This window comes from Phyllostomus discolor, chromosome 3 (genome assembly GCF_004126475.2).
Source record: "Phyllostomus discolor isolate MPI-MPIP mPhyDis1 chromosome 3, mPhyDis1.pri.v3, whole genome shotgun sequence".
NCBI lineage: Eukaryota > Metazoa > Chordata > Mammalia > Chiroptera > Phyllostomidae > Phyllostomus > Phyllostomus discolor.
Genome location: NC_040905.2, coordinates 137,584,988 through 137,606,231, shown reverse-complemented (window position 1 = coordinate 137,606,231; position 21,244 = coordinate 137,584,988). Strand labels below are relative to the sequence as shown.

Below are 21,244 nucleotides of genomic sequence, written 5' to 3'. Positions count from 1 at the left end.
TTCTTAGGTACCAAAAATGAAAATTTATCATTTTCAGAAGTAACAGGCTTTCTCAGTATCTGGGATGGTGTTTAAAGGAATAATACATTTGTAAGCAAAATGTGTATAGGTAATTGCACCATAAACTTTGGGTCAGGTAGACAAACTCTTCTATCTTGACCCAGCTTCTCTTTAATTACAGGACCTTGGGAAAATTACATCAGCTTCATTTTCCTCATCTATAAAATTAAGATGAAAGTAATCTTTCCCATAGTATAGAAAATCCTTATTAAGTAGGATAACACTACAAAAACACCTTCTACATATTTAGGCCTAGAACATAGTAGATTCCTGTATTTGCTTCCTGTGGCTGCTTTAATGTATTACCACAACCTTGGTGGCTTAAAACAACAGTTTATTTTCTCACAGTCTGGTGACCAAATCAAGGTATTGGCAGGTCTTTATTCCCTTGGGGAGCTCTTAAAGCAATTATGTTCCAGAAATAAACCTACCTCTTTATAGTCAATTAATATTTGACAAAGGAGGAGAAAACATACAATGAAGTAAAGTAGTATATTCAATAAATGGTGTTGGGAAAACTGGACAGATACATAAAAAAATAAAACTAGACCATCTTCTTATACCATACTCAGGAATAAACTCAAATGAATTAAATACTTAAATGTTAGACTCGAAACCATAAAAATTCTAGGAGAAAACCTAGGCAGTAAAATTATGTAGCATTATTTTTTCCGCTATATCACTACGGGCAAAGGAAACAAAAGAAAAAGAAACAAATGGGGCTACAATAAACTAAAGATTTTTGACAGTGAACGAAACCATTAACAAAATGAAATGACAATCCACTAAATGGGAGAACATTTTCAACAATGATATGTCTGATAAGTGGTTAATATCTAAAATTTATAAATAATTTATAAAACTTAACACACACACACACACACACACACACAATCTAATTTAAAAAAGGTCAAAGGACCTGCATAGACAATTCTCCAAAGATGACATACAGATGGCCAACAGGCACATGAAATTATGCTTAACATTACTAATTGTCAGATAAAAGAAAAATCACAATGAGATATATCATCTCACAACTGTCAAAATGGTTATCATCAATAAATCAATAAACATCAAGTGTTGGCAGGATGTGAAGAAAAGGGAACAATTGTGCACTATGGGTGGGAATGCAGACTGGTGCAGCCACTGTGGAAAGAAGTATGCAGATACCTTACAAATGGAACTGCCTAAAGACCCAGTGATTCCACTTCTGGTAATTTATCCAAAGAAAACTGAAATACTAATTTGAAAGAATATATGTACCCCTATGTTCATGGTAGCCTTATTTACGGTAGCCAAGATTTGAAAGCAGCCCATGTGCACACCAGCAGATAAGTTAATAAAAAAGCTGTGGTGGATTTACATAATGGAATACCACTCCGCTGTAAAAAAGAAGAAAATCTTACCCTTTACAACAACATGGGTGGACCTGGAGAACACTATGCTAAGTGAAATAAGCCAGTTAGAGAAAGACAAGTGCCATATGATTTCACACATGTATGGAATCTAATGGACAAAATAATCTAACAAACAAAAATAGAAAGGGACTTTAATAGATAGAGAACAGACTGAGAGCTTTCAGAGGTGAGGGGTGTTATAGGCCTGGGTGAAAAAGGAAAATGAAGGGATGAAGGAAAAAACTAACAAAAAAAACTCAGTCGTCTGACCACAGTATGGTGATTACTGGGGGAAAGGGAGTGGGAAGAGGTAGAAGAAGGCAAAGGGAGGGATAAATGATGATGAAAGGAGACTTGAGTTTGGGTGGTGAACAGCAATACAATATACAGATGATGTATTACAGAATTGTACACCTGAAACCTATATAATTTTATTAACCAGTGTCACTCCAATAAACTAAAATAGAAAGAATGAATGAAAGAGAAAAAGAAAAGAAAAAAGAAAAGAAAAAGAAAAGAAAAGAAAAGAAAAGAAAAGAAAAGAAAAAAAAAGAAAAAAAAAGAAAAGAAAAGAAAAGAAAAAAGAAAAAAAAAAGAAAAAAGAAAAAAAGAAAAAAAGAGAAAAGAAAAAAAAAAAAAAAAAAAAAGAAAAAAAGAAGAAAAGAAAAAGAAAAAAAAAAAAAAAAAAAAAAAAAAAAAAAAAAAAAAAAAAAAAAAAAAAAAAAAAAAAAAGAGAAAAGAAAATTATTCCAGTTTTTGGTGGATCCTTTGCTTGGATCCATGTCTCTCCATTTTCTGTCTTTATCTTCACACAGCCATCTCCCATCTCCTCTGTATGTCTTCTCCTTTATGTCTCTCTGTTATAAGGACATGTTGTTGGCATTCTAGGTCGACCCAGGTATTCCAGGATGATCTCCTTAACTTAAGATTCTTAATCATACTTTTCTTCAAATAAAGGAACACAGGTTCCATAGATTAGTACATGGATATATCTTTGGTGGATTACTGGCATTTTTTAGCCTGCTACTGTGCTCAGTAAAGGCAGTCATATAGTGTATTTCTCTGCTATACACTGTATTTTTAGGACAATAAGACACACCTGACCATAAAACATACCTAGGTTTTAGAGGAGGAAAATAAGGGAAAATTTTTTGAAGAAAAAAATGTGGTAAAATATTTAAAAACATAAATAACATAATATTTCACCAATGTAAATGTAAACTACATTTATTAGCCAGGTAAGCTACATTCGGACTGTAAGACGCATCCCCATTTTCCTCCTGAATTTGAGGGGAAAGTGTGTCTCATAGGCCAAAAAATATGGTATGTGATCCTTTCTGATACAGAATCTGTTCATATCTACCATGTGAGCCTGAGGAACAAAATTTTATCCTCTTTTGTCTTTCACCACCTTGCTTATTTCGCTCAGACAAATACCATATGATCTCACCTTTAACAGGAACCTAAACAACAAAACAAACAAACAAGCAAAATACAACCAAAGACACTGAAATAGAGAACAGGCTAACAGTGACCAGAGGGGAGAGGGGATGGAATTTCAGGGGGAAAGGGTAAGGGTTTACAGGAACAAGTATGAAGGACACATGGACAAAAACTAGTGGGGGTGGAAATGGGAGGGAGGTGGAGAGGGCTGAAGGGGTAGGCTGGGAGAAAAAGCAGACAACTGCACTTGAACAACGATTAAAATTTAAATATTTTTTTAAAATTTTAAAAAAGCATTTTATCCTCTTTACTGTCAGAAAGTATGTTTGTGGGACTGACCTATCACTAGTGGGTGCAGAAAAAATATTTTTTCACAAAAAATGTTGAGAATAACCAAAAGTCAAGGACAATCTTAAAACTGATTTATTTTCTAGCTATCAATCATAGTCTCTTAAATGAAAGAGAAATGTTAAGATTATTTAACAGGAACTATGCACTCAACTAAATACAGCTTAATAAGCAATATTTCTCCAGTAATAACAGTATCTAAATTTTCTTCAGTGCTTATATTTGTATAAAACTGTGGAACATTAACATATTCAGTAATTTAAATTTAGTGTCTGTTCAAAGCGGAGCCAGAAAAAATGTTGAGACTTTAAAAGTAGGCCACATATGTAAAACAAAACATGCTGAAAGAACCTAGCTTGGCAGATGGCTGAGAGAGAAATCACAAAGTGGTATGGTAAGACATTTGAATTTTTTTAAAAAAACTAATTATAAACTGTCAGCTAATGCATTATTAATTTCTCTAAAATTTCTTCTCACCAAATATACTAAAAGGCAAAATCTTTTACACACAAATGCATGCTAAAGCACTTTCCTTATCATACACAAAAATGATGATTTTTTTCAAAGCAGATTTAAGATTAAAGTTTAGAACCCACTTACATAATTTTTTAAAATTTTACATAAAAATAATTCTACAGTGTTCAAAGTAATGCTTATATAATTTAAATAAATAATAAAACAATCAGGATTGTCAACCTAAATTTTCTTTCACTCAAATGGAAAGCATTGATGATGAAAGTAAAATGGGAATTACCTTCCATCTTTTCATAATGCATTTACTTCAATCAACAAATGAACTTTCTAATGATATATTACATGCTGCTGGTTCCTACTTAGGTAATCACTAATCTGAATGACTACTTAATTGACCAAATCTTCAACTATACAAAAACTGTTTTCACCTCAGAATATTAGAGGTGGTCTCTTTAAAAACACTGGGGAACTCTATAGAATGCAAATGTAGATATACCTTCCTGAGCACTTATGTTCCTGGTCCCAGATACACTCCAGATTTACATACATCTCATTTGAGGTCCCAGTGTTGACAATATTCAACTCCTTTCCCTAATATGTTTTCCTACTCTAATTTCCCACATCAATAGAGTTTGCTTGGGCTTGTAAATTTAAAAAATAATCCCTTTCATACCTTGATCTCTTAGGAGAAATGAATTTATGCTTTCCATGAAAAATTGATTCAAAGACCACTCTAAGACATGGCTAGCCTTGCTGATACTACATGGCAAGTACCTCCTTGATTCATCACACACTCTCTTTTTTATTCTACTGCAGCAAAGGCTGAGGCTTGTGGTGTCACCTTGTCACATCTCTGCTCAGTTTTATTCTCCTCAACAGCTCTGCTCAGTTTTTTGTGTTTTGTTTTGCTTTTTTTAAACTTCATTATTCCTTAAGTAAAGTGCAAGGTATAGATGGCCTTGGTGGCTTGCTCTGTTTCCTCTTTTAGTAGCTTAGGGAAAAATTGGCTCAACCCTGGGAGATAGATTCATTGCCTTAGGAAAGATAACTGATGTGAGTTTTTCAATTAATAAGCCCTTGGGTAGACTTGCCAGATAAATACAAAGTGCCCAGTTAAAATTTTATTTCATAAAACAATGAATACTATTTAGTTTAAGTATTACATGAGGCATATTATAGTAAAATTTACGCTCATCATTTATCTAAAATTCAAATTTAACTGCACATCCTGTTATTTTTTCCCCTAAATCTGGCAACCTTACCCTGGTCCTTTCCCTCTCTATTGGTGACTCAAACACTACCTCAGCAGGTAATTGGAAAATAGGTCCATAGAAGCATTTACTTGAAAAAAATCTCAGCTTCGCACAGTGACAGTATTGTAGTCAATGAGGTTTATCTGAAGTGCAATTATTACTAATTGAAAACTTTTTTCAATACTTGAAAAAAAATCTCGCCCTGGCCTGTGTTGGCTCAGTGGTTGGAGCATCATTCTGTAACCCAAGGTTTGAGAGTTTTATTACCAGTCAGGGTGCATATCTAGGTTGTGGTTTATCCTGGGTCCAAGCACAGGTACATCCAACTCCCAGTCAGGATGCATAGTATCCCTGGTCCCAGCATGGATCTCTGGCCTGGGTGCATACAAAGGCAAGCAATGGATGCTTCTGTTGCATTGATGCTTCTGTCTCTCCTTTCCTCATGCTCTCTATAAAAGCAAATGAAAATGTTCTCAAATGAGGATTTAAAAATTTTTAACTAAAGAAAACAATCTACTTACATAAAAAAATCACTGCTCCAACTGACATGACCCTGAAAATGTTCCATTGCTGTTTATTTTGAAAAAATATCTGCCTCCTGACATACAATCACAGCTTTTGCCTGCCTTCCATATTTTATAATTATGACTATATTTTTTCTGTTATAATTCATGCTCATTTTAGAAAATAAAATTCAGAAATGGATGAAGTCAAAGCGTTCACTCCTGCTCAATGATGATAATAATAAAACTATTAGTATTTTATGTTACTTATTTTATGTGCTCATTTCATTGTCACAGAAAAAGCATAAGATAGTTCCATTATATAGTCTATTATATAATCTGTGTTTACTAAGGTATCTAGAGCTCCAAGAATAACCTTTTAAAGACATGAAGCTAGGAAACTGCAGAAAAAGGGTCTAACTTGAGATCTCTCTAACTCAAGAGTCCATTCCACTATGTTCTTTCTGTGCTGATAACATGTTGCTATTTTTCATCATAGGCCTCTTTTCAAGGACTATTTTGCATATTATTAATCATAGTAGATATGGACTTTTTTATAAACAAAGGATTTAAAAAAAACATTTTTTCAAAGAAGTATAATTTTACAAATAGTAATATCCCCCAACCTCTGTTACGACAGATTGATTCCTTTGGCTACCCTGCCTCTCCTACTGAACATCGTTAATGTGAACATTTTTTTCACAAATAACTCATAATTTTCCAGAAGATATCATATAATGCAAAGAATCCTCCATACAAATACAGAGCTGAGCGCAAAACAACAGTCATATTACTCTAACAGCCTCTAATTAGGTGCATGTATTTTGGGAGGCTCTTCACACACATTCTCTGTAACCATCACAACAACCCTGGAAGGCAAATGTTACTAAGCACATCTTAAAGATGAAGCAACTGAACCTCAAAGATATTAACTAGTACCTTCAAGGTAATGACAAACAAACAATCAAACAACTTTTGTGGGGATGAGCAAAAGGTTTCCCTCTCTTTAGGTGCAAGTAGATCATTGGCTGAATGATCAGCCAACTGAGAGAATCTGTGGTAGTGCGCACCCTACACAACCATACACAGTTGCTCTGCTCTACATGGCAAAGCTAGCAAGTCATTGTTTTAAAGTCAAGTTGTCAGACACCAAAATACATATGTATCCACTATGCTATACAATCTCTGAATCTCTGGTTCCTCCCATTTCAGCATGAAACCTGAGATAAGCTTTGTGATATCTTTAGAGCTCCTATATCAACATTGCTCCTACAAATCACCCACAGTTCCCCAGCTCCCACTCCAAACCTAATGACAACACCCATGGCTGCTGCATCTTCTCCTTTCTCTTCTGAGTCACATTATGCTCAGTGCTTCAGGGAGGAAAACATTATACTAATATATTACTTAAATTGCTAATTGAGCCTATTAGGCCCTGATTGAAGGTGTGGGATTGGACTTGTTTCATGTAGTAAGGGGCCTAAAAAGTTAGGAAATTTAAATTCTTGACGCATACCTTGATATTTTAATTATTCTCAGGATTTTGTTTGTTTTTTTTATTTAAGGGACTCATACTGGACATACATGCAAAGAAAAGACCATTGTAAATGGAAGGGTCACTACCTGTATCCACGGCCAGACTTGCCTGAGGAACTGCCCAGTGGGTTGAATGGTGCAGCAATAAATCAATTGGCTAATTATATGCTAATTACCATCACTGTGGCTATGGTAATCAAGAACAACCTCCAGCAAAGACATCCTTCCCTCCTTAGACTCTAGAATTAAAGTGCATAAAAACAAACTCTCCCAGAGTCATGGGCTCACCTACCATGGTAAATATTGAATAGATTCTATACTCTTGGTGAATTCTATAACTTTAACCATGAGAAACTAATAAAAATCTCCAAAGTCATATCTACTTGTGTCATAACTTATATTTGATCTTATATTTCTTTACATAAGTTATTTGCTAGTGAGATATACAATTAGTTAACAGACTCAAGAGAGATCCAATTATCATTTTTACCAGAACTCAGGTCTGATCCAGATTTTTGACCTTGCCCATCACACAACATTTTACTTCATTTGTACATCAAGCTTATTATTCTCTTGCTTATTAGTTTTTGCTAAAAATGATGTGCAAATATATTTAAGAAAGAGATGATAAATGTTTACACAGGATCATAGGCTTCTTACCAAATCCAGGCCAATTTCTAAAATAGATGAGCAGTACCATCCCTAGGGCACATGGAGCACTGAGCAATTTATTTGTAGGGTTCCCAAATAAATACTTTGATTAAATTTTATTAGAAAACTCATGGAACCCAAAATTAGTAAGTTATTAATGAAAATGTAAAATGATAGGTAGGAAGAGTTTCTTGTACTTATTATTGTCCAGTCATTAGACATGAAGATTCTATATCTCTTTCTCCTCAAATCCTAAGTTATCTCTTTTTATTTTCTACATTGGAAAATGTGCTGTTCCTGTTTAATTTTACATTGCCTAGCTAGATAAAATGCAGCAATAATTATTGTTCACAATACCAGGTTTTATATAACTAGTGTTTATTGAAATAATATGGAACTTCTTATCCCTATAGTTCTCTAATATGATTTACTTACTGCTAATTGCACAATTTCTTATAATGCTGTGCTATCCATTGTGCTAACCATGAATATTGAGTTCCATCAACTCAAAAGTTACTGCTCTGCATTATTGACAATTTGGGCCACAAAAGTTGTGTCATTTATATTAAACACAAATTACTTAAACAATTATTATTTTATTGTCAAGTTAATTTTACCATTCATAATTTTATTATAGGATAAACATAGAATAACACATCTTCCCAATGATGTGTTCTCCTGAATGCTTTATAGGCCTTGACCAATGCTTCTTAGAAGGTAATTTATTACAAGTTGACATACCCTTACTTTCCACACACAACCAACAGTGGAAGGTAGACAAAGGACCCATGGGCAAGAATAATTGGTTTCATTGATGTGGGGAGTACCTGTTCTTTATCTAGCATGACTTAAGACCGACCTGGGAAGAGCACAATATCACTAGGATTGGATACAAGGAAACACATCAACTGAGAGGTTTCATTGTCTTTGAGGAGAAAAAGTCATGAAGGTCCTTGGAAGAAATAGGCTCTGCCCCTACCACAGCATTTGGTACAGAGACTATAAAGGTGGTTGAATGACCACCATGAGTGCCAGTTGCATGGAATGCACAGGGTAAAAATACCTACTGTTAGTCTTGCTGCTCTCAATTATTGTATACTAGAGGCTGCACCACAGTTGAAACATACATAAATAAGAATTTATACAGGAAACCACACAAATAGCTAAAGTCCAACATTTGGTAGTGGGTTATTAGTAATCCAGAGCCTGAGCTCATCCTTCTCTGTGTGAAATGATTAAGAATCAGAAAGCACCATTCAGAAATCCTGGCATAAAATCTATTGAAAAAACATCATGCTGGTCAGTAGAAATAATCGAGTCAGTTGCCAGACCTAGACTCAAACATAAGGACCTTAGATAAATGTATATAAGTCAATTATGAAGCTCATTGGGGAGTGTGGTCAACCTCTTGCATGGAGCCAGAGTTCAGAGAGCATCTAGATGTGAATTGGAGAGTGGGGACCAACAGGCCCTGACATTCACTGATGTGGGGCCACCCTTCTGCATACTGCCAGCCCTGGCTTGTCCCAGGTAATTGAAGCAAAACTTACACTCTTCAAAAAAGTTAACCCAGAAGGTAGTTCCATTTGAGTATTTGGCTGGATCTAAAGGAGACACTAAAGATAATAAAATTGTGCTTAAATTATGTGGCCTATGAACCTCAAAGTTTATGAGGGAACTAGTTCTACATCTCAGGTCTTCTGACATCCAGAGCTCTGATCCTGCCAGTTATTATTTCAAAAAATCCAGGACTTGAAAGAAAAAGTTCATTTTCTCAACCTCCTCAAATTTATTGCTACCTATAACATGTCTAGGAAGTAGTATTCTATTCACACTTAAACATTTCCAGTTATTAGAAAATTACCACCTACTATCACAACCTATGCTGTCCAAAGAATGGATCAAAGAAGGCGCTATGGCTTTTTAAATGGCATTTCTTCCAATGTTTGAGTAATAATAAGTCTTTCTGTAACTATCTCTTTCTTAGGTTAAATGCCCTGTTTCCTCAGTGCTGTATGAAACACACCTGAGCCCTCTCAGCATTCTGATTATACTACTTTGTACTCCTCTTAACATATGAGTAAAGTCATTACATAAGATCTGAATCTGTCATTTTAAAAGACATTATAAGGATTTTCTTGTTATGCAGTTTTTATTACTTATTTACCATGTTTGACTGAAAGTGAAATTTTTAATTTCTTAATGCTTCATTCTCCCAATAATTCGTATTATTCTCTAGATGGATTATTAGATCTTCAGAGTTATGTCTCCATGAAAAACTTAATAAAGCAACTGATGAAGAAACCCAAATATAAGTTTGTTTTTAGATCCAAAGGAAAATTTACTCATCATTATATAAGAATTATATAAATAAGTGAACATTAAAATAACACAGAGTGGATAAGGAAAAATCATATTTACCTAATGTCCTGACTATATCATGAAAAAATTCACAACACTGACATCCATCTAAGCCAGTTACATAAAAAATATTTTAAGGTTAAAAAAACTTTGTCAAGTGTCTGAAACAATTATAAAATAAGCACATATGGTTTTCTTAAGTCATTTTCTTTCTAGCATCTGTGAATGAAATCCCAAAAGACTTCACTTCAGGCAAATATGCGTTAACACAGAAATCAAAATATAGCCACATTTTGAAAGTTAATATATCCACTCTGAAAGTTATGGAAGAATTGGTTGAGAAGTTATAGTCTTTCTACTGCTTATTTCACCAATAAGTCCTTACTTGACATATCCTTAGGAAGGTAAAAAATAAAGAATAGTTCATTGCAATGATACCAACCAGCCTTTGGCAATCTAAGAGAGCTTAGATATTAACAAGAAGTTAAATGTCCTGTACCAAGTTCCTAAAATTAATTAGTTTCCCACACCATGTTGGACTCTACCCACTGGCAATTGTTGTTTGTTTGATTTTTTTGATTGATTTGTTGCTCCATTTATTTATGCAATTTGAAGCTTCAATAGGCTTAAATCCCTTTGATGCACCAAACTGATCTAAGAAAGAAATGATTATTTTGTTTGAAAAAGTTGGCCATCATTACATTGCTTAGCTTCTGCGATTTGCACATGAATGGTAGCAACATGACTACAATTATAGGTCCTTGAGTCAGACTGCCTGAGTTCAGATTCTATTTATCTTATGCAATAGCTCTGTAACCTTGGTCAAGTAACATGGAAGTAATAAGATCTAATAAGAGTACTTTTTAATGCGCATTACATTTCAGGAGATTCTTTCTTACTGTAATTGTATTTGTCCTCAGTAACTGTCTCAGAATAATAGGGTAATTTTTTTTCTTCCATTCAATTTGTGTTTATTCAGAATCTACTTTGTGTCAGGATATGCTGCATTAAAAAGATGGACAATGTCTGTGCCTTCATAGAAATGGCCTTCTATCAGGGATAAACAGATATAACATGCAAACAAAGTGATACATGAGATTATTCCAGATAATGACAATTGCTAAGAAGTTAATAAAGTTGGGAACTGAATCAGGCTTATATAGGTTAACCAGTGAAGACCTCCCATGAAAAGGTGGCTTTCAACATTAGAACTTGAATGACAAAATGGAATCAGCCAGAAGAAGATCTGGGTGAGTAGATGTTACCAGGATTTTCCAAGCAAATGTCCTATAGGCTAACATATGAGGTAGGTTTCAGAAGAGACAGAAGTCAACCCATGGTAACTAAATGTAGTTTTTGTATATCATTTATAACTTAATAAAATTGCTTTTAAAAGGTCAGTTGAAGTGTAGCAAGGACATGGAGGATGAAGAGAGAGGGGGTCAGAAAGGTAGCTAGGACCAGAATTCTCTGGTAGCGTGCCAGTTCATAATCAATAAGAGACCTCTCCACACTTACTCAAGAGCCACTAGAGTTTAGATATTCTCACTCCAAACAATATATTGCACTTTTACTTTATAAGATGTATTGCTTGATAAACCAGTCTGCTGGACAGAACCCAGCAAAAAAAAAAACATTGCTCATTTTAGAATATATTTGTAATGAAACATTTATATCTTCTGATCAACTGGTGGTCTTATTATCATCACCAGTCATTATTGAGTACTTCTAGTGTAGCACATAGTAAGCTAAACACTACACATTTTCAAATGATTTGTTCTGCCAACAACACTGTGAAGATGACAATTTTTTTAAATAATGTAACTTACTTAAGCATACACTATTTAAAAGCTAACCTAAAGAAATACACCCAGTAATAGTGAGACTGACACAGGACTACAGTTTCCCATAATGGATGTTTTGATGTAAGTCATGTTAAACTGGAAGATGGAAGAATATAAGAACATATTAATTTCACCAGAACATTCAAGCACCTTATTCAAACATCCCTCTTAAGCATTTCTAAGCTAGTAAGGGGAGAATTTAATGATTGTGATAAAGTTTGTTTTAGACAAGCTCAAAGTGTAGCCAATGTAGGATAAACACATAGGTGGTTAGGCAGTCATCTTACTACCAACATGTTTATGTTTATTTCATTTGAGTTTAAAAACAGTTGGGCAGGACTGTATTTTTCAAGCATGAATATGTTAAAAATGTTTCAGATTATTGAGGTTATATGGATCGGGTTGCTTAAAATGTGTGAATGTTAGTCAGGAGAGTGGAGGGTAGACACAATAGTAATGAGGTTTATTTTTGATGAGCTGGTAAAATTAATTAGGAACAACCACTAAATGTGTTACAATCACATTAGATGTAAACTCATAAGACAAACACAAGAATATTCCACTCCTTTCACATTTCAAAACCTAATGATTACAGTTATAGATATTGGAGTAAGAGTGCCAGGGTTCAAATTCTACTTCTTGTGTAACTAACAACAGCTGCATAACTTTGGGAAAATTACCAAACCTCCATGTGCTTCAATTGCTTTAATTGAAAATAATGATATATGTAATTTATTATAGTATTCATGAGAATAAATAATATTATATATGTAAACACATTGAACAGTGCCTGAATCATAGCTGTGAATTAACTCCAGAAATATTAGGTGTTATAATTATCATCACTGTTACTATATTTCATGTAAAAATACACCATAATAGTGTATTTTCTAATGACCATAAGCCTGGCTCAGAATGAATGGCAATGACTCCAATAGATGTTATGGGAAGTGTGCCAGCTTTCAGATGAGTGCAGTGGCTTTTTTTTTCTGAATGGTACTTCTCTGAATCACATTTTTCTTTGCAGTTCTATTCAAAAATAGCAGAACAAATACAAGTTATTTAGAGAAGTTTGACATTTGATTATCAACAATGATTCCTAAAGTTTTTCATTTGTTCAAAAAACGATAAAAGCATGTTTTTCCTTATTACTATAGCTATTAAAGTAGAGGCACCAGGCTATCTTGTTTGTTTTGCTTGAATACAAGTTTTTGTGAACTGACTATGTGGCAGGTACTGTTTTGGCTCTGAATCACAGAAATCAATGACTTAGAGTCTAGTCCCTATGTTTACAAAACTCCATTTCTTTCTCCTTGTCTGGATTTTATTTTTTTCTGCTGTTCTCTTTTAGTCTATCTAAAAATTAACAAAAAGGAAAAAGATCTCATAAATCAGCCCAGTCAGGAGTTAGTTCAATGCCACTAGAAGATAGCAGAGGGGGCAAAATAGCTTAAAGTTACCTTAACTGAGAGGCAAGTTCTTGATTTATCTTCGGAAGTATCTGGCAATGATGTTATTAATTATGATTTCCACTATTTTTAGTAAAGGCAAAGTATATGCCAAATGTTGTTTTAACCCTGTATATCATTTTAAATCTTTTCAATAATTAAGTTATTTTCATTGTACAAATTGAGGACATTGTAATCTAGATATTCAAATCTTGCCCTTCTGATGCCTTGCTTTTCCACAATAATATGTCTCTTTTATTAGATGCCTGGTCATATTTTTCTTAATGTCTCCCCTCTTGATGTAGCAGTTAATTCAAGAAGTTTATGAAGATGGCCCTGACCAGTGTGGCTCAGTTGGTTGGGCCTCATCCCACAAAGGGAAAGGTCACCAGTGAGGTTCCAGTAAGGGCACATGCCTGGGTTATGAGTTCTGTCCTGCTTTGGGGTGCTCATGAGAGGCAACCAAATGATGTTTCTCCCCCTCTCTTTCTCCATCCTTGCCCCTCTCTCTAAAAAATAATAATGAAATCTTTAAAAAAAGAAGTTTATAAAGATTGAGATCCCACTTCTGGGAATATATCTGAAGAAACCCAAAACACTAATTCAAAAGAACATAAGCACCTCCATGTTCATTGCAGCATTATTTACAATTGCCAAAATATGGAAGCAGCCTAAGTGTCCATCAGTAGATGAGTAGATAAAACTACTCTGGGACATTTACATACTGGGATACTTTTGACCACAAAAAAGAAAATTGTACCCTTTGTGACAGCATGGATGGACCTGGAGAACATTATGCTAAGTGAAATAAGCCAGAGAAAGATGATTACCATATGGTTTTACTTATATGGGGAATCTAACAAACAAACTGAACTAACAAACAAAATAGAGACGGACTTGTAGATAGAGAGCAGGATGACAACTGTTAGTAGGGGAAGTTAGAGGGTGGAGGGATCAAGCCAAAAGGAAAAAAGCACTCATGGACATAGACAAGAGGGTGGTGATAGTGGGAGGGAGGGAGCTATGCAGGAGTTAAATGGTAATGTAAAAAATACAATAAAAATTAAAATAGAAAATATTTAAAAAATTTATGAAGATTGAGATTAAATGTACAAGAGTTTAGATTACATAACACAGTCAACTCCTAACAAAGTGATAACATCTTAACCATTTTTACATTGCCACATTTAGCATACTAATCAGATAAATTAACACACACCTACTAAATGACTGGTGATTTTATAAACAGGAAAACAAGAACCGAGATCATAATAAATTTGCTGGTTTTTTAACTTTATTTTTATTGTTGACAATATTACAGATGTTGCTATTTTCCCCCACTTTGTCCACCTCCACCCAGCCCTGCCCACCCATTCCCTCTGGCCATTACCACACTGTTGTTCGTGTCCATGAGTCATGCCTATAGGTTTTTTTGGCTAACCCCTTTATCTTCTTTCATCCAGTCCCTCCTTTCCCCCTCTCCTCAGACAGCTTGCATGTATCCATGCCTCTGTTTCTATTTTTCTATTTTTTCATCAGTTAATTTTGTTCATTAGATTTCACATACAAATAAAATTATATGGTATTTTTCTTTCTCTAACTGGCTTGTTTCACTTAGCATAATACTCTTCAGGTATATCTGTGCTGTTATAAAAGGTAAGATTTTCTTCTTGTTTACAGTTGTGTAGTATTCCATTGTGTAAATGTACCACCACTTTTTTAATCCACTCTTACTAGTGGACACTTGGGCTATTTCTGAATCTTGGCTACTGTAAATAACAATGCTATGAATATAGGGGTGCATATATTCCTCAAATTGGTGTGAAAAACTTGCTCTTTGATGGTGTAGAGCCTAACATTTTTAAGTATTTTAAAGCACTTTATTGTATATTTTATATGAGACCACAAAGCCTATTGTTCAATGTATTTATGGAGTTTCTATAGAAGCAAAATTTACTAAAAACTGACTTTTGATTTCATAACACAAAAAGAGACAACAAAGTAGAATTTTATGATTGTCTCAAATACTTTGATAACTTAAACTTGGCTGTGACTGTCTCATGATTAATTAAGATAATGTGTAACAAGTAAGAAAGCTGGAGTCACCAGTAAAACTAACAAGTATAGATTGAGTCTCAATATTATGAAATATCCTCTCCTTAAGCCAAAAAGCAATAAGTACTGAATTTTCCCAAGGAAATAACTCAAAAGAGATTAATTGGAAAAATAGCGATAATTGTCATCATATAAAATTCATCTAATAATGACAAATAATTTAATTAATTTATTTATTTTCCTCACCCAAGGGCATTTTTTCATTGCTTTTAGAGAGAGTGTAAGGGACAGAGGAATGGAGAGAGAAAAGAACATCTATGCTAGAGAAAAGCATTGATTGGTTGCCTCCCGTATGAGCACGGACCAGAAATGAATGCTACTGATAGAGGATTGAACCCAAAATGTAGGCATGTGTCCTAACAGAATGTAACCCATAACCCTTGCCTATAGGACAATGCTCCAACCAACTGAGCACCACCAGCCAGGGAAAAGTGCTTTTCTTTTCTCTCTCTCTTTTTTAAATATGCCATTGGTTTTTAACTAGTAACAAAACACAACTGTAAAAAATATCATGATTTAACTCTTGCAAAAGAGATGAACTGCCCTGCAACGCTTGGTGTATAGGCTGGGCCTAGGCCATTTCTGAGCTGTTTGAATTGAATAGACAAGAAACACAGAGGAATGACAGCTCTCCATGTATTCCCAACACAACGGGGAGCTTGTAATATGTAAATGAAACCCCTGGTAAATATAATTACAGCTCTCTATAAGACAAATTCACTCTCTCTTTTAATGAAAAGCTGCCAAGTGAAATGATATTTCTTGGAATGGTGCACATGATCCACTGTTGCTATGAAAAGCAAAGGTCCCAGACAGGCATTTTCTATCTGAAATGGAAAACATCACATTGTAGGACGTGTTGTGCTAATGAGATTCTCTCAGATATATATATACCTGTGTTTTTAGAAGACAGAAAGTATCAATTTGAGAGCATCAATCAATTATGTTGCTTAAAAATCTGATAGTTTAAAAAAGCACACAGTTCTCCTTTTGCTAAAGCAAAAAAACCTCTATTCATCTTGAGGTATGTAAAGATCACATAGGTGCAACAAGGCACCAATATTTTTTTTATTTAAATCTGTGAACTTGGCTGGGGAAAGGAACTATGCTTATAATCACAGGTGGAAGAAGGGAAGGAATTTTAACAGCGGATTTTAACTGCATCCCTTGTCACAAACTATAAACTGCTGTTGACAGTCTAGATGCAATGGCCCCTGTCATAAACTGACAGGATACCAGTGTTGTCTCAACTAACACTTCAGTAAAACTATTTTGTGATGTGGATCATTTAACAGAGGTTTAAAACTGTTATGGGCTTCATATCTACTTGGGTCAGAAGATCTGGTGGGATCATATGCAAGGCTACCTTCTCTGGCTAAGTCGGAAAGGGCAAGAGATGGTTTCTGGTGTTTCAGTGTATTCCCTGGCAGTTGACTGCAGGCTGAACGTCATTTCAGCAAAAAACATATTTTTTGCTTTCAACAAGTTCTTCAGTGTTGCTAGAAAAACATTGTGAAATGGTTTTATGTGAAGAACATTTTTTTACCCAACGTTAAGCTCTTTGAAATAAAAGCCTCCATGGAACTGATCTAAAACTATTATGAGTTACATAGACTGATTTAAAACTTTTGTTTCCCAGGAAATAAACGCAATATGAACAAATACAGCAACAAAAATCACAACTCTATCTTAAATCAAACAAATATATCATACCAGCTCTGTGACTTACTAAAAACAGAAGTTTGGGTTCAGAAAGATTTTCTCTGCAGTCTGGCAAGAAGGACTTTTCTACTGATAACTAGGTTTAAGGGAAGAGTGCTGTTGGGTAGCTGACATAAAGATTAAATGGATCGGGATGAGATGAAATTTAAAAATGAGTTTTTGCTGTCCCACTTGATTTTTTTCTCTGAGAATATATGACTTAAGAACTAGAGTATTGCAAATGTGCTTTTTTAAAGGAACAAATAGATAAATGATAATCACAGGGTTGGAAACATCTGTTTACTTCCAAACACAGAACTTCACACACATGCATGCACAGTGAAATAGTGCTCTTGCTTCAATTTTTATTATTTTTCTTCATCAATTATTGGATTTTTTCTTCCTTATAAAATAAGACTCATAAAAATGGTTTCACATTTATATCTTCCTTAAACATTTCAGAAAATTGACGATGCTTCTATATTTTGAGGAAATAAGAAAGAATGTAGACATAGTGAATAATTTAAAATCTTGATTATGCTGTCATTATGCTGTCATCATTAAACAAAAATTATAACACCTGGAAAGGTAATAATAGTATTTGAGCTTATAGTAAAAAGAAATTAAATCCATAAACAAAAATGATTTAAAACAGTCTTAGAGAAAACATCGAGAAACTTGAACATATATAAAGGGAGTTTACTTTACTTTTCTTTATAATATACTAGCATTTTATGAGATGCAATTCTCCATTTAACCAGAAACAACACAATGACCTGTGATAGAGACTCCAGGCACAAAAGGTAATTGCCAAAATTCCTGAGTGAATGTGTTGATAAATGTGAGACTATATACATAGTTCACATGTCAACTTAAGGTTTATGGAATCATATAAAATGAGTTTCAATGGTCAACATATCAGTCAACATATAATGTATAGCAGACCAAAGGACTTTATGAAATGTTTAAGAAATAGTCCCTGAAACTGGGGAAAAGATATTTTAAACTCATTTCTTTCATATATTTATTATACCTTGTAGCACTTTAAAGCATATATTTAAAATGACAAGGGCTATCAGGTTTTTTTGGTTAGCTCCTCCATGGAAACCCATTTAGCTTCCCCTGCATAAAATTGGATTGCTCTTATATAAATATTTGTATCCCATTATATATATATTAGTATCATATAGCATTCATTAAAATAATTTATCCAGATGAACTATAATGATCAGGTAGTTGTGCATAATTAGAGGTGAAGGATAAAATAAAAAATCAGGGTGGTACTCTTTCTCCGGATTACTGGAATGACAATCAGTCTAAGGCAAGCTCTCACTCACAGAGGCACCCAGGCCAGCTTTGTTCTCCTGACACTTCTTTTCTCTAGTTTCATATGGCAAGTGACAACATGGCATAAGCATGATACCGCATAGTTATGGAAGGTGAAAGGGAAAACCTATATATTTACATATCCTAATTCAGAAGAAACTGCTGCTTTGGTATTTGAGAAAAAAGAGAGGTATGTTAAAAAGAAAATCTGTTACTTGGATGTCTGTGGCATTATCACTTGCACATGCCCCTCTCACAGAGACTTCTTCAGGAAACTTCATGGGATCAAATAGGGACACGTGAAGGTTGAATCAACTACAGCCATCTCTTGCTTAATATTGGTAAGCTGCTTATAAAAATTAAATATTTTTCAGAAAACTATAACTTCTTTCCACTATCTTAAAGAAAAAAATTATATTGCATTACATTACCATGCCAAACCTCTAGCAAATTTCTTAAAACATAGCCCAAAAAATAAAAACTGTGTATAAAGGAACCAAATTAGCATTAAAAATTATTGAAACATCACTTTCTGATCACCAAAAAATATAGTTAAAAAACAGGTTTTTTATTTGTTTTTTTATGTAGTAGCAAGTAAAGCTTGTGTGTTTTACATGTATATCTCAACATGACAGAAACAATATTCCATAGAATATATATTTAATAGAAAAATATGCAGAAAATTTTATAATACAAACAATCCACTTATCTAATTCTTTCACTTTATGAAAGTTAGAAATATGATCAAGGATGAGGGTTTGAAAAAGATACCGTCTTTCTAATTCATTCATGTCATTGCATGTATTTGTTCCTTTTTGTTTGTTTCTTCCTTTCAATTGCTGAACAGTATGTTTTTATCATTACATCCATCTGTTTATTTTTCTCTAGTTGATAGAAACAAGGAAATCCCCAGTTTTTTTTGTATAGTGAATGGAGTGTGATAAACATATCATACATGTCGTTTTGTGCTTTTATATATTTTGAGTAAATATCAGGAATGACACTTTTGGTTCATAGGTGGATATATATGTAATTTTGATAAAGAGCAGTTCAATGCTTTTGCATTCTCTCAAATCTGAAGCCACATTTCACACTGCAGTGATATTCTGTGTTTTCTTCTATGAACTTTATAAATTTAGCTTTTACCTAAAGGTCTATAATCTATCTTGAGTTAATTTTTGTACTGTAATTTTGTGTATAAAAGAGGTATAAGTCATGGTTCAACTTTTTTCATACAGATGGTCAATTGGTCCATTGCCATTTGTTTAAAAGATTTCTTTCCTTATTGAATTATATTGGTGCTTTTGTCAAAAATCATTTGTATATGTGTAAGTCTGCATTCCAGGTGCTTTAAACTCCCTCTCTTGTTCACCTATCCTCCACCTCGTTATTGTTTCTGTACCTCATTAATGTTTCTTGACTCTCCACTTGTGTCTCTGCTCTACTTCCTGCAATTTACCTGCAATCTCACCTCTAATCCTTAAACAATATTTGAAAGTCTTCCTTCAGTTTGCTTAATTAATGATTTCTCAAAGACACAGCTAGATCTCTCCTGATGGATATCACTCCATTGTTTTCTGGCTTGCATTGTTAAATAAAAATTTAATGGTTATTCTAATTGTCATTTCCCCGTGTAGAATAAATAACCAATAACCCTAAATGGTGTTAAAGCCTACTCTTTTATCTCGTACACTGTAATTTGATAATGATGTACCTAGATATGGATTTCTGAACATTTATTCTGCTTATGATTTGTGGTTTAAAGTTTTCATCAAATTGAGTAGGTTTTGGCCAATATTTTTTCAATGTCTTTTCCCCCCTCACTCTACCCTTTCTGGGATTCAAATTACACATATATTAGGCTTGATACTGTCCTCTGTACTGATTCAATTCAAGGCGTTTTGTTGTTGTTATGGCTGTTGTCTTTCTTTTCTTTTTGCCTCATTTTTTGGCATTTATTTTACCTGTCTTTACACTAATTCTTTCTTCTGTGGTTGTCACTCTCTTGTCAGATCTTTCAGTTCTAGGTTTCAGTTATTTTATATTTTTCAGGTTCAGAATTTCTATTGCTTCTTTTTTATGGTTTCCATTTCCATATTTATTCACTCATTTTCTACATTTTCCTATAATTCTTTATGCAGATTAGTAATAGCTACTGTAAAGTTGTCTGCTACATCTAATATCCAAGTCATCTCTGTGTTGGTTTGTGTTGAATAAATTTTGCTTAAATGTATGCTCCATATTGTTTCATTGTAATACTGGATATGGTACAGAAAGTAATAATTTGATAATATTATATATTTTTCCTAGAGAATAGAGACACTTATGTCTGATAGCTAAGGTAAAAAGTGTTTAAAAGAGTTAAATTAATGTGTGATTTCACTTTAATTTAAGAAGTTTGGACATTGGGGATACAGTTCTGGATAACCCAAACATAAAACTTGAAGTTGTAGACCCACTGCTCAGTCTTCTCAGAGATTATTCCACTTAAAAAGTGTTTAAGCCTGGATCTAGGATGGTATTGGGGTGGTATTGTTTTTGCATTCGTGATTCTATGCATCACAAACCCAAGATGGCATGAGCTTCCTTTGCCTTTCACTTCTTTTTATTTTATATAATTAAGGAATTATTGAAATCATATTGATATTAAGGATGATTGATATGTCAAATTATTGCTGCTTTGGGGCCTTCCAGACATGTATCTGTAAAATTTGTCCCTGCTTTTAGTGGTAATTCAACTAGCCCATGCTTGTCTTCAATCAAGATCTTCTAACCCCTCATCAG

General features: G+C 33.9%; 1 pseudogene; it reads left to right on the top strand.

Moving 5' to 3' along the window:
• The first annotated feature begins 5,078 nt into the window (after positions 1-5,078).
• LOC114513707 lies at positions 5,079-5,161 on the top strand (annotated as a pseudogene).
• The last annotated feature ends 16,083 nt before the right edge of the window (positions 5,162-21,244 follow it).